General features: G+C 35.8%; 1 pseudogene; it reads left to right on the forward strand.

Annotated features, from left to right (window-relative positions):
• The first annotated feature begins 10,099 nt into the window (after positions 1 to 10,099).
• On the forward strand, positions 10,100 to 10,547 carry LOC126509784 (60S ribosomal protein L29-like; annotated as a pseudogene).
• The last annotated feature ends 470 nt before the right edge of the window (positions 10,548 to 11,017 follow it).

Consider the following 11,017-nt stretch of genomic DNA (forward strand, 5'->3'; position numbering starts at 1 on the left):
TTATTCCATATCAGTACAGTTCATCACTGTAGGTATTAGGTTCCATCCTCTGTGTAGGCCTTCAAGACCTGATAAGTTTGACTGGTGTATTTAAGGTATGAGACAATTTTGACAATCTGGCCTAAAATTGGCATTTATTAAATCAGCAATGTTTTATTTAGTAATTATTTATTGTGAGGCTTTGTCTATGCTCCAGATTATAAAGACAAGGAAGTTAGCCATAATTCAACTGCAGGAAATGCACAGTCATCTTCATTTGCTTAGATAGTCTATTGGCTACAAAGTTATCACATTGACAGTTTCTCTTAAGGCAACTGTGAGGGAACATTTTCCCTCTTAGCTTTAGGAGTTTAACTTAATGATTGACCGGTCTCATTTCTGAGCAATGCTGAGGCAGAGCATCACCGTGGCCGGGTGTGACAGAACAAAGTGTCTTGCTGCCCCCAGGAATCAAAGAGGGTGAAGTGGAGGCAGTAGATATACCCTTCAGAGACATTACCCCAGGGACCACTGCCTCCAACCAGTCCTTGCCTTCTTATTCTTACATCAATTTTATTAATTCTATCAAATTACGTATACGCTGATGGATTAATTCCTTCATGAAATCAAAGCCTTCATGAGCCAATCTTCTCTCAGGGCTACATCCCTGAACATAGTTACACTGGGAACTAGACCATCACCACACTAGTCTTTTGGAGAGACACTTGTTAAATGAAACATAATAAGAACCTTTAGCAGTATACCGCAGAGTAAATAGCTCGAGCATTATAAATTTACTTTCTTACAGTTTTAATGGTTGGGATCCAAGATAGTGTATCAGCAGGGCTTGCCCCTGCTGAAGACCTGCTGATGGAAGCTTCCTGTTATAGAACAAGGGAGAGAAAGGGGTCTCTGATGTCTGTTCTTAAGAGGGCAATAACCTCATCATCAAAACCTATAGCATGATATCACCTAAGCTTCATTATCTCTAAAAGATTCCCTTTATATATACCTTCACCTTGGGATTTTGTGCTTCAGTATACGAATCTGGGACACAATTCAGTCCAAAGTAAAGGACAAGGAGAATAGAGAGTTAACTGTGGTCAGTCTTTCTTTTCTACGGCAGTATTCCAAAGTGAAAAGAATATAATGCAGGTTGAGAATCAGCACAATGGCAGTATTAGTGAGCCTTGAGGTCTTAGATAGAACATTTTCCTAAAGGAGACTATAAATACAGAGTATTGGAATCCCTAGAAAAAACTGTCACCTGGAATGTGTGTGTGTGTTTGCGTGTGAATGCGCATGTGTGCTCTCAACTATAGACTTATGCATGAAGACCAGAGGTCTATACTACACGGGGTGCCTAGTTCTATGGCCATTTACATTCTTTTCTTTTTATTAATTTTAATTAAAATATATTTCACTCTTTTTTCCTTTTCCTTTTGTCCTTCCAAATCCTAGTACCACCCAACACTCCTCAAATTGTTGTCATCTTTAACTTTGATTATTACTGTTGCACAGAGATGGGGGCATGTATATAAATCTAATAGCTTTCACTGTACTTGGAGCTCACTGTGTGACTAGACAGGTTAAGTAACAATCCCTTGGGATCCCTTGTCTCTGCCTATAATACCCAGTCTATTGGTAAATAGGTAGGTTCTGCTAAAGTTCACTGAGAAGCTGACTCTGCAAGAGGGACCCTCTCCTCACAACTAAAAAAAAAAAAAATTCAAAGACAAGTTGTGTTGTATTCGTTTATGCTGTGGAATAATTTAATGATGCAAATATGAGTTGCATTCTTTTATGTGCATTCGTTAACTCTGTAAAGCTGTGTTACTGTGCCTGCCTAGAACAGTTGCTTTGTCTAATAAAAAACCAAATGACCAACGTAAAAGTGAGAGACAGGCAGGCTATCAGGCAGAGAGAATAGACTGGAGGAGAAATCTAAGTTGAGAGAAGAGGGAGTAGCTAGAAAAAAAGAAAAGGACACACCAGTGGGCAGCCACACAGCCAGCCACAGACTAAGAGGGAAAGAAAGATACATAGAATGAAAAGAAGGAAAGAAGCCCAGAGGCACAATGCAGATAAAGAGAAATGGGATAATTTAAGTTAGAAAAGCTTGCTAGAAACAAGGTAAGCTAAACCCAGGCATTCGTAAGCATAAGTCTCCATGTATTCATTTGGGAGCTAGGTAGTGGGCCCCCAAAGAGGATAGATGATAGATAGATAGATAGATAGATAGATAGATAGATAGATAGATGGATGGATGGATGGATGGATGGATGGATGGATGGATGGATAGATAGATAGATANTAGATAGACAGATAGATAGACAGATAAATGATAGAAATAAAACCCAACAACAAACATCAAGCATTCAGCATGTTTATGTCAAATGCCTCCAAAACTCGTATTTTGGATCATGCTTACTCTTTATCTTTAGTAACAGGAAAAGAGAAAAAGCACTTAAGGATATTGAGAACAAGTCCTTCAGAAAACCCAGAAGGTAAAATATTCTCAATAGTGGTAATTATAGTTTACTCGAAGTAGAAAATGCTTGCAGTAGGAATGAGTAGTGGGAAGTTCAGCTATGGTAAGGTCATCCTCAAAAAGATTGATCAGGAAATCAACAACTACATTCAATTTCTGCTGCACGTTTGTAAGCTTCTGATTTGATGAGATATTATCAATGTTTACTGTCTCAATCAGACTAATACAGTCATCTCCAACGAATGTTGTAAACTCTTGACCTAATAACGTTTGCAACCACCGCGCTGTTGCTTATCTTTCTGATTCTTGCTGTGTTATTCTGTTGCTCCTGCTTCCTATCTAATTAATGGGCTCACTCTCCTGAAACTAAAAGTATAAATATCACAGATTGCTCTCCAGACCACGGAGAAGACTGCCAATCTGCCAGGACTGGAGTTCCAGGTACCCACTATGCTGTTCTTTGCACTGGTGCTGCGGACCTGAACTAAGGTCTCCTGTGGTACAGTATGGACTTCACACACTAAGTCATCTTCCAGACCCTTGTTATTTATTCATTACCTAAATTTTATTTGGTATTTTAGAAAAGTCCTTTCTTAAGAATTTTCTCTCTATGAATTTTCATAGCTTTTGTTCTCACATCTTTTGTGGTAGCATTATAAAATTAAAATTTTTAAATTTTAAAATAATGTAATTTTTTTAATTTCTCAACACAATTCTCCTTCTGAAAACTATTTTCGGTTTTCTGGATCCATGAAATAAGGAGATGATGAAATAAGAGTGATCCATGAATTCCCCAAATTCTCATTCTTTATTCTTCATACCCTCAAGTTCACCACCTAAAGAAATTTTTTATTTGTTTATGCAGACTTAACGGTTCCATTGATGTTTTAAAAGTGTGAATTAAGGTTAAAAGAATCCAATACTATGTTCTGTTCATTTTTTTCTTCGGGGGCTTAAGAAACATCTAGCTACAGATGCAGGTTTATATGGATTGCTACACAACAACCCTAATGATTAATGGTATCATTGAGATAAATATTAGCTAGACAATGCCAAGAAAACCCAAGCGTAAAGGAATTTTGCCAAGTTTTCTATGACTGAAAGTATCCTGGAGGAGGTAGCTAATGAGGGGAACAAGAAGGAGGCAACAACAATATCAGCAGTGACAACAACAACTCATATTAATATGAATGTAACTGTTAAAATCCAGATGCATAAACATGAAAGCTCATCATTTTATTCAGTGTTGTTCTTAGGTTACTCTGTTGGTAGTATTGTCAACTTCACATGTGAGTGGTTTTGCCTCTGTGTTTGTGTTTGTGTGAGAGAGTGTGTATTCAAAGCCTTTATGTCTGAAATGAGAAACGAAATGGAAGCAGAGAAAATTTGACAACTAGTAGGTCCGCAGTCCATTTATTGAGACTATGACAATTAGACTTGTTCCCAAATACGTCGGCTATGTGGACAAGGATATCAGTAGAACTGTTTTCATGAGAAAAATTATTTTAGAGTGAGCAGCAAACTTATTAGGATAGTTATCCATTATCTGTCTGTCTAACTACCTACCTACCTACCTACCTATCTACCTACCTACCTATCTATCTACCCATCTCTTACCACAGCCCTGTTTTGCAGGAGAAAGGCAATGATGAGTTCGACTTATAAATGAGCATGGAGCATGGCTTATAAAAACTAGAAATTATAATCAAGAACTTAGTCTGTTTGGAGCAGGATGGATATCGGTAAAATAATCTAGAAACAGGATTTCTGCATAGATGGTTGATAGGCTAACATCAGAAGCAAGTGTTTCAGGGGTCAGAGGTAGTTAACAGAATATGAAGGAGCTCACTGTAGTTGAATATTTTTCTCTGTCCCTCTGGTTCCCTTGGACCAGTTTCCCTTCCACTCGCAGGTCTCCACACTCTTGATTGTTTGGCCAGTGACTTAGGCATATTACTGGATAACTCTTACAATTAAATTGAGTCTTTTCTATTAATCTGTGCCTTGCCATGAGGTAGAGGTTTACCGGTGATGCTCCAGCATTATACTCCTTCAGTGGCTACAGTGCATCTCCTGACTTTGCATTCTTTCTCTCTGCATCTTTCTTTAGATTTCCCACCTTGATTTATTTTTTCCTAGCCATTGGTTGAGACCATTTTGTCCATCAACCAATGAAAGCAATGCATATTTGCAGCCTACAGAAGGACATTCCACATCATCTCACTCCTCTCTTCTTGTTTCTTCTTCTTGCTTTGACTATTATTCTCCTTGCCTGTTTGTAATGACTGCTGTTTTTGTATTTCTTTTTGTGATTAATTTTTTTCTATTTAATAATGCTTTTCAGTGTTTTCTAAATATAAAATTTACCAGATGGAAGAGAATTAGCAAAATAAGAAATGTCTCTGTCCTACAGCCCTGCTCTTTCAGGTAGCTATTACATAATCCTCTCCATCTTTGTTTTTAACTAATATAGAATTTACAGAACTTAAATAATATTTGGAAATGTGAAACTCAGGATTGGCAATGTAAAAAAAATGCAAGAAGTTGTTTTATGAGTTTAGAATTCCTCAAAAGAATGCATATCAATTTATATAGTATATAATGATTAAATAATTATTCCTATAAACTAACATAGGAGAAGAGGTTTCTTTAAATATAAGAAAGAAGAGTAACTACCTTCAAGGTATCCACTGTGTCTAATCAAGTCGATAGGAATTCCTTAGGCATTTGAAATGCTTCTTTATGTTTTCTTATATCTCTTGTAGGCAGACATTTCTCAATTCTATCAGTCTTCCATGGTGAGAGATGGCTTATTTCACAGATAAATTGTTATTATAACTCACAGTGGAATCCAGAATAATCTAAAACACAGTAGTAGGACAATCCCCTGGAGGATGTACTGCCAAATCAATCACACTTTGTAGCATTATTCACCTCACCACGGAAACATTTCTATCAGGTAAAATAAAGGCAAAGTGTCTGAGGCAATTGTGAGGAATAAAGTCACTCAGAGGAGGGCAACACAGGACTAAGCAAGTACGTGCTAGAAAAGTAGATGCCTCAGTTGACCATATGGTATCCTCAGGGAAATTAAATTAAGAAAAAGTTTCTCCCAAGAGTCATATAAACTTTTGCGTGATCAATTATATCATAGGTTCTCAACAGTGTGCTAACAGAGATATTCTGAAGAAATATTATAGTGAAGACAGGCATCATCCTCCCAAGTGTCACGAAATATATAAGACCTATCACAGAACCTACGAGTCAGGTTTCAAAGAGAAAAGGCATTCAGAGTATTGAAGGAAGATAAATCCTGGAGAGTGGAGGCTCGAATGACCTTGATGGCTTCACACTGATGTTGTTAACACACCTGATTGTAAGAAGTTCTGAGTAGCAAGGTGATTCTTTCTAATTTTGAAAAATTCTCCTTTTACTATATTTATTCAAATGGAAAAAATATCTTTCCTTCTTCTCTGAGTTCTAAAGAGTATAGAAAGGCATAAGACAAATATAAATAAGAAAAAAGGATGGGAGTGAGAATACAAAATTGTGAAAATCTGTGCCTAATTAGATTTTTTCCTCATGAATTAAGAAGGAAAGGATCTTTCAAAGTAAGATATGGAAGGCATGAGAAAAGATGAGAAATACAAGCGGTTTACTAAGGGAGGTTATAAAGGAAGCCAAACAGAAGCATAGAGTAGCATTGTCTTGTCAACTTATAATATGCTAAATTACATTTTTAGTCACATTTTCTCACCTCCTCTCTGCTTTCTCAAATCATGCACTGGTTCGCACTCTTCTCTTTTGAGTTCAGCAAGTTGACTGGCCTTGATCAGATGATAAAATACGAGATGTGCCTATGTACATAGAAATAATTTACATTATTTCTTGCACTGTTAATATTCTGCCACTACTGCCAGAAGAATTCTTCAACTAGCCTACTTAGGCAAAGATGTAAGATTTTATCGAACAAATTCACAAATATAAAACATTAAATAGAGTCATTCCACTTAAAACAAACTATCTCTAAAAACAAAAGAATTATTGTTTTGCATCACAAGGTGGCTTCAGAGTTGCCGTTTTTGGAGACATTTGACAAGGTGGATATGGCAAAGATCAAGTTGCAGTAATAAAAAGAGTGATGTGGAAGTCACAACAATGTATTAACAGTCAGATTATTTTCTATACCAGTATTCTATCCTGGTAAAGGTGTAGAACTGGTCATATTGGATCAGTCAAATTTTCCATAGATTAAACAAATACAAGTAATGGCAGAAAGGATTTGATGTGATGCATGAAAATCATGAGTGCTAAAAAGAGACATTGATTTTTTTTGCTTAACGTACATTTTCATATATGGGATATTAAAAATATACACTAAAAATGGCAATATACTAGAGAATTAAATTTAAAATTGCACTAATCCAAATATTTTCATGAAAATTCTAAATAAATACAGATAATTTTATATATGTGCATAATATATCTGGATCATCCATAATTTTACTAAAGTCAGGACATATGTAATTTAAAATTTCTAAATAATTTCCCAGATATTATTTCACATGTTATTTGTATAACATGAAATGGTAGAAATCAACATTTGTTAAACAATCATGAGTGAAAGGTTCTTCTTAGTGTGCTACATCCATGTTCCCACCAAAGGTTCATAACTATCCCATAGTTCTGAGTCACTGTTTTATTATTCTCAGATGAAACGTAGTGAAGCCATTCTCCAAAACTGCATTGCTAGTAATTAGACATGTTCAGAACCAAATATCAGCAACTTTAAATCTAATTTCATGGGTCAGACAGGCAAATTTTAAATTCAAACGCCCACACATTTGTTGGATAAGGGTCATTTGTTGGTTCCCGGCTGCTGAGCCCCATAATAATCACACAGAAACTGTGTTAACTAAATGACTGCTTGTCCCATTAGCTCTACCTTCTATTGGGTAACTTTAATATATTAATTTAAACCATTTCTATTAATCTAAAGTTCAGTCTGGCTCCAGTGAGGCCACATTGTTTCTCTCCCACTCTTCCTCTTTTCTCCCAGCATTTAGTTTAGTTTTCTGTGCCTACCTCTATTTCCTGGGCAGGGCCAAGAGAGTCCTTTATTAACCAATGGTATTTATGGCATGCAGAGGGGACTACCACATCAACAAAGACAACTATACAGTATATAAACAAAAGTAACATCATACATACTCAAATGTTTCATTTTAGTTTAAATTAATATTAATTAATTTCTAGAGGAACAGTTTGTTTGTGTCCCTTTGTAGTGAATGTTGGTTCCAAGTCATTCTTAACCTATTAATGTGCTATATAATAGTCATTCTCAGTAATAAAATTATTATTTCCTCTTAGGGTAGTAACACTAATTTAAGAACATTTAAGATGATCTATTTTAATGTGTATATTTCTTAGAATTTGCATGAATTACATCATAAATATTGATTCACACTCTGTTTTCACTTTGGTAATATTTTTGCAATCATATATCTGTGCAAATATTAAGGTTTAGGAAGTTTGAACCATTTAAAAATGTCTGTTTTATAACATACTGCTATATATATTTGGTATTTTTCCTTCTTTCTCTGTGAAAAGAACATAGAGAGGACATTGTTTATGAGCTTTCATGCTGAGATTATCTCATATTTTAAGAACTATATTAAAGAATAGCATGCTCTGTTACCCAGAAATAAGTCATCTACTATGACTCACTGTAAAATGTTATTAAATATTTTTCATAGTTATAGACTAGGGTTTTGTTTATTGGTTTTGTATATGTGGAGTGTTTGTATGTGATATATGAAAGCAGTTACTGAATTTACTGGTTTGCCAAGATGAGAAACTTTAAAACTATTTATTTTAATTTTATAAAAATATATATTACACATTAAAATCCTTGCATATAATAAACACTTTCTGAAGTTTCACAACAGAATACTGCTAACTGCTCCAATTAATGGTGGAACTGGGAAGGGTGAAGCCTAAGACTGAGGTGAAATAAATTCTCATGAAATAGCCAACTTTATTCAGAACATCAGACAACCCTTAACTCTGAGGGGTAAATCACATAATAAAGTGTCCAATCATAAGGATATGCTGCACATGCTGGGCAAGCAGCACATAATGGGCAAGGCTCACATGGCAAAGACATGTATAAGAAAATAACAATATCTGGTCATAATGAATTATTTAAAGCAAACTCACTCCTATTTGCTATACCTGGGAGGAACAAGGAAACACATTCCAAGAACAATTCTGTGTTTTTGTTTTGAAGAAACTGAGGTTACAAGATTTGTTTGTTTGTTTGTTTGTTTGTTTTTGGCATTTTCTCACGGGCACATAGAATTCCCATCACAAGACTCCATTCTTGGACTGTGTTCTGACAATTAGATCTTGATTTCATGTGTATTAAGAAGTTAGAAATACATTTTCATCTACTTGTTTTATCAAGTAACTGAACATGCATGTGCACATGGAGCTTTAGCATAGGCTTATTCCACTAGCTCTCATAAATTAAAATAACCCATTTATCTTAATTCACAGTCTATCACATGTTATTACCTCTCTTCCATCTTGTGCTTCTTGTTTCATCCCCATGTCTCCTGGCCTCTTCTACAGCATCTAGCTTTATGTCCTACTTCATTTCTCACTATCTGGAAGTCCTGCCTATACCTCCTGCAAGATATTGACCATTCAGCAATATATTAACCCAATCAAAAGGCACCTTGGCCAAGACACATCTTTACAATGTACAAAAGATTATTCTATAACATTTCCCCCTTTTGTCTAAATAAAAAGGAAAGATTTTAACTAGAATATAAGAATACAGTAAAATTATGTGCAATAAGAATCGTTATGAAGTAAAAAATATAATTGCAATGTGTAGTCCATTAGTATTTGGAAATTTTAAAGAAAATACTCTATTATCTATCCTATTTTAGTAAATCTAAAATTTTATGCTTAAACTATTTTCTATTATAACTTTTATTACCATTTTAAAACTATCATTTTAGACCTCAAAATATTTTTAGATAAGCAATTTAAGTTTTTGTGTTTCTCAACCTTGTATACTTCATACCGTGCTTGTTATTTTTTCTGAATTTGGTAACAGAGAAAACTGTAATTATAATAACTAATTCATCTTCAACTCCATCAGATATCCAAAAAGGATATAATATTACATGAGTAAGTAGGAAGTACAGAGATAAAAACTTTCAAAGCTATAAAAGTGACAAAAACATCTGGCTGCCTGGACAGTCACCTGAGGTTCTCTGTAATGTTGGAACACTTGTTTTCATCCTACAGGTCCAGAATATCTGACAGACTTTCTTCTGAAGGAGGAATTTTAAAGTACTTGCCTACCTTGTCTTGGCAATGTTCATCAGTTATTTTCTTCTGTCCTGTTTTTCCAGTTTGGACTGTATACTGTCAGACGTCAAAGCAAGGGAAGATTCTTAATGAATGGGTACTTTGCCCCAATAAATGTAAACTACATAGGGAGGTTCATTTGATGCTAATCATCCTATTTTTTTTTTTTTTAAGTAAATTGGTGCTTCCAGGAACAGGCAAATCTCAATGTTAAGAAAAGCCTTACGGGCCAATTACCATCCAGCCATGGCCAAGTCCAAGAACCACACCACACACAACCAGTCCCGGAAATGGCACAGAAACGGTATCAAGAAACCCCGGTCACAAAGATACGAATCTCTCAAGGGGGTTGACCCCAAGTTTCTGAGGAACATGCACTTTGCCAAGAAGCACAACAAGAAAGACCTGAAGAAAATTCAGGCAAATAATGCAAAGGCCATGAGTGCACGTGTGGAGGCCATCAAGGCCCTGGTGAAGCCCCAGGTGGTGAAGCCCAAGGTGCCAAAGGGCCAGAGCCGCAAACTCACCCATCTGGCTTTAATTGCTCATCCCAAGTTTGGGAAGTGGATTAGAAGCTACATGGCCAGGGGTTGTAGGCTACAAAAAAACAAAGCCCAAGGTTCAAGCCAAGGCAGAGTCCTCAGCTGCAGCTCAGGCTCCCAAAGGTGCCCAGGCCCCTCTGAAGGCCCCATAAAAAAGGTCTCAGTCTGCCAATGTGAAGACAGATGGACTGGTGTGAACACCTACACAGTATTTGCAGATGTTCAGGACCTTATGCTGTTTTTACAAATAAACTTCAGGCAAGTTCTGTGAAAAAAAAAAAGTCTTCTGTGGGGTTTCTTGGCATTCTTGACCCCTCTCTAACTAACAACAGAGAAGTCTAAAATAGTATGTTTTCATAAAAAAGTTTATGACCTAATAGTTGTGTTCATTTGGGACTGTTAATCTTTGGAATAATACTTTCTATTGTTCAGGGTAATATAATAAAGGAGATACATGCATAGACACTTTAAAACAAACAAATGCTTATAGAAGGCATCCAGTTTCATTGGGATTCCAAAATAATCCAGAGTATCAAAATTTTACTGCATCTCTTAGAATCATGCTCTAATTCAGGAATACCCTTAGATTTAGTAGGAGTTAAAGCTAAGAGAAAGATAACAC

This window comes from Alexandromys fortis, unplaced genomic scaffold, assembly GCF_014885135.2.
Source record: "Alexandromys fortis isolate MF-2015 unplaced genomic scaffold, M_Fortis_MF-2015_v1.1 scaffold_92, whole genome shotgun sequence".
In the NCBI taxonomy this organism is placed as follows: domain Eukaryota; kingdom Metazoa; phylum Chordata; class Mammalia; order Rodentia; family Cricetidae; genus Alexandromys; species Alexandromys fortis.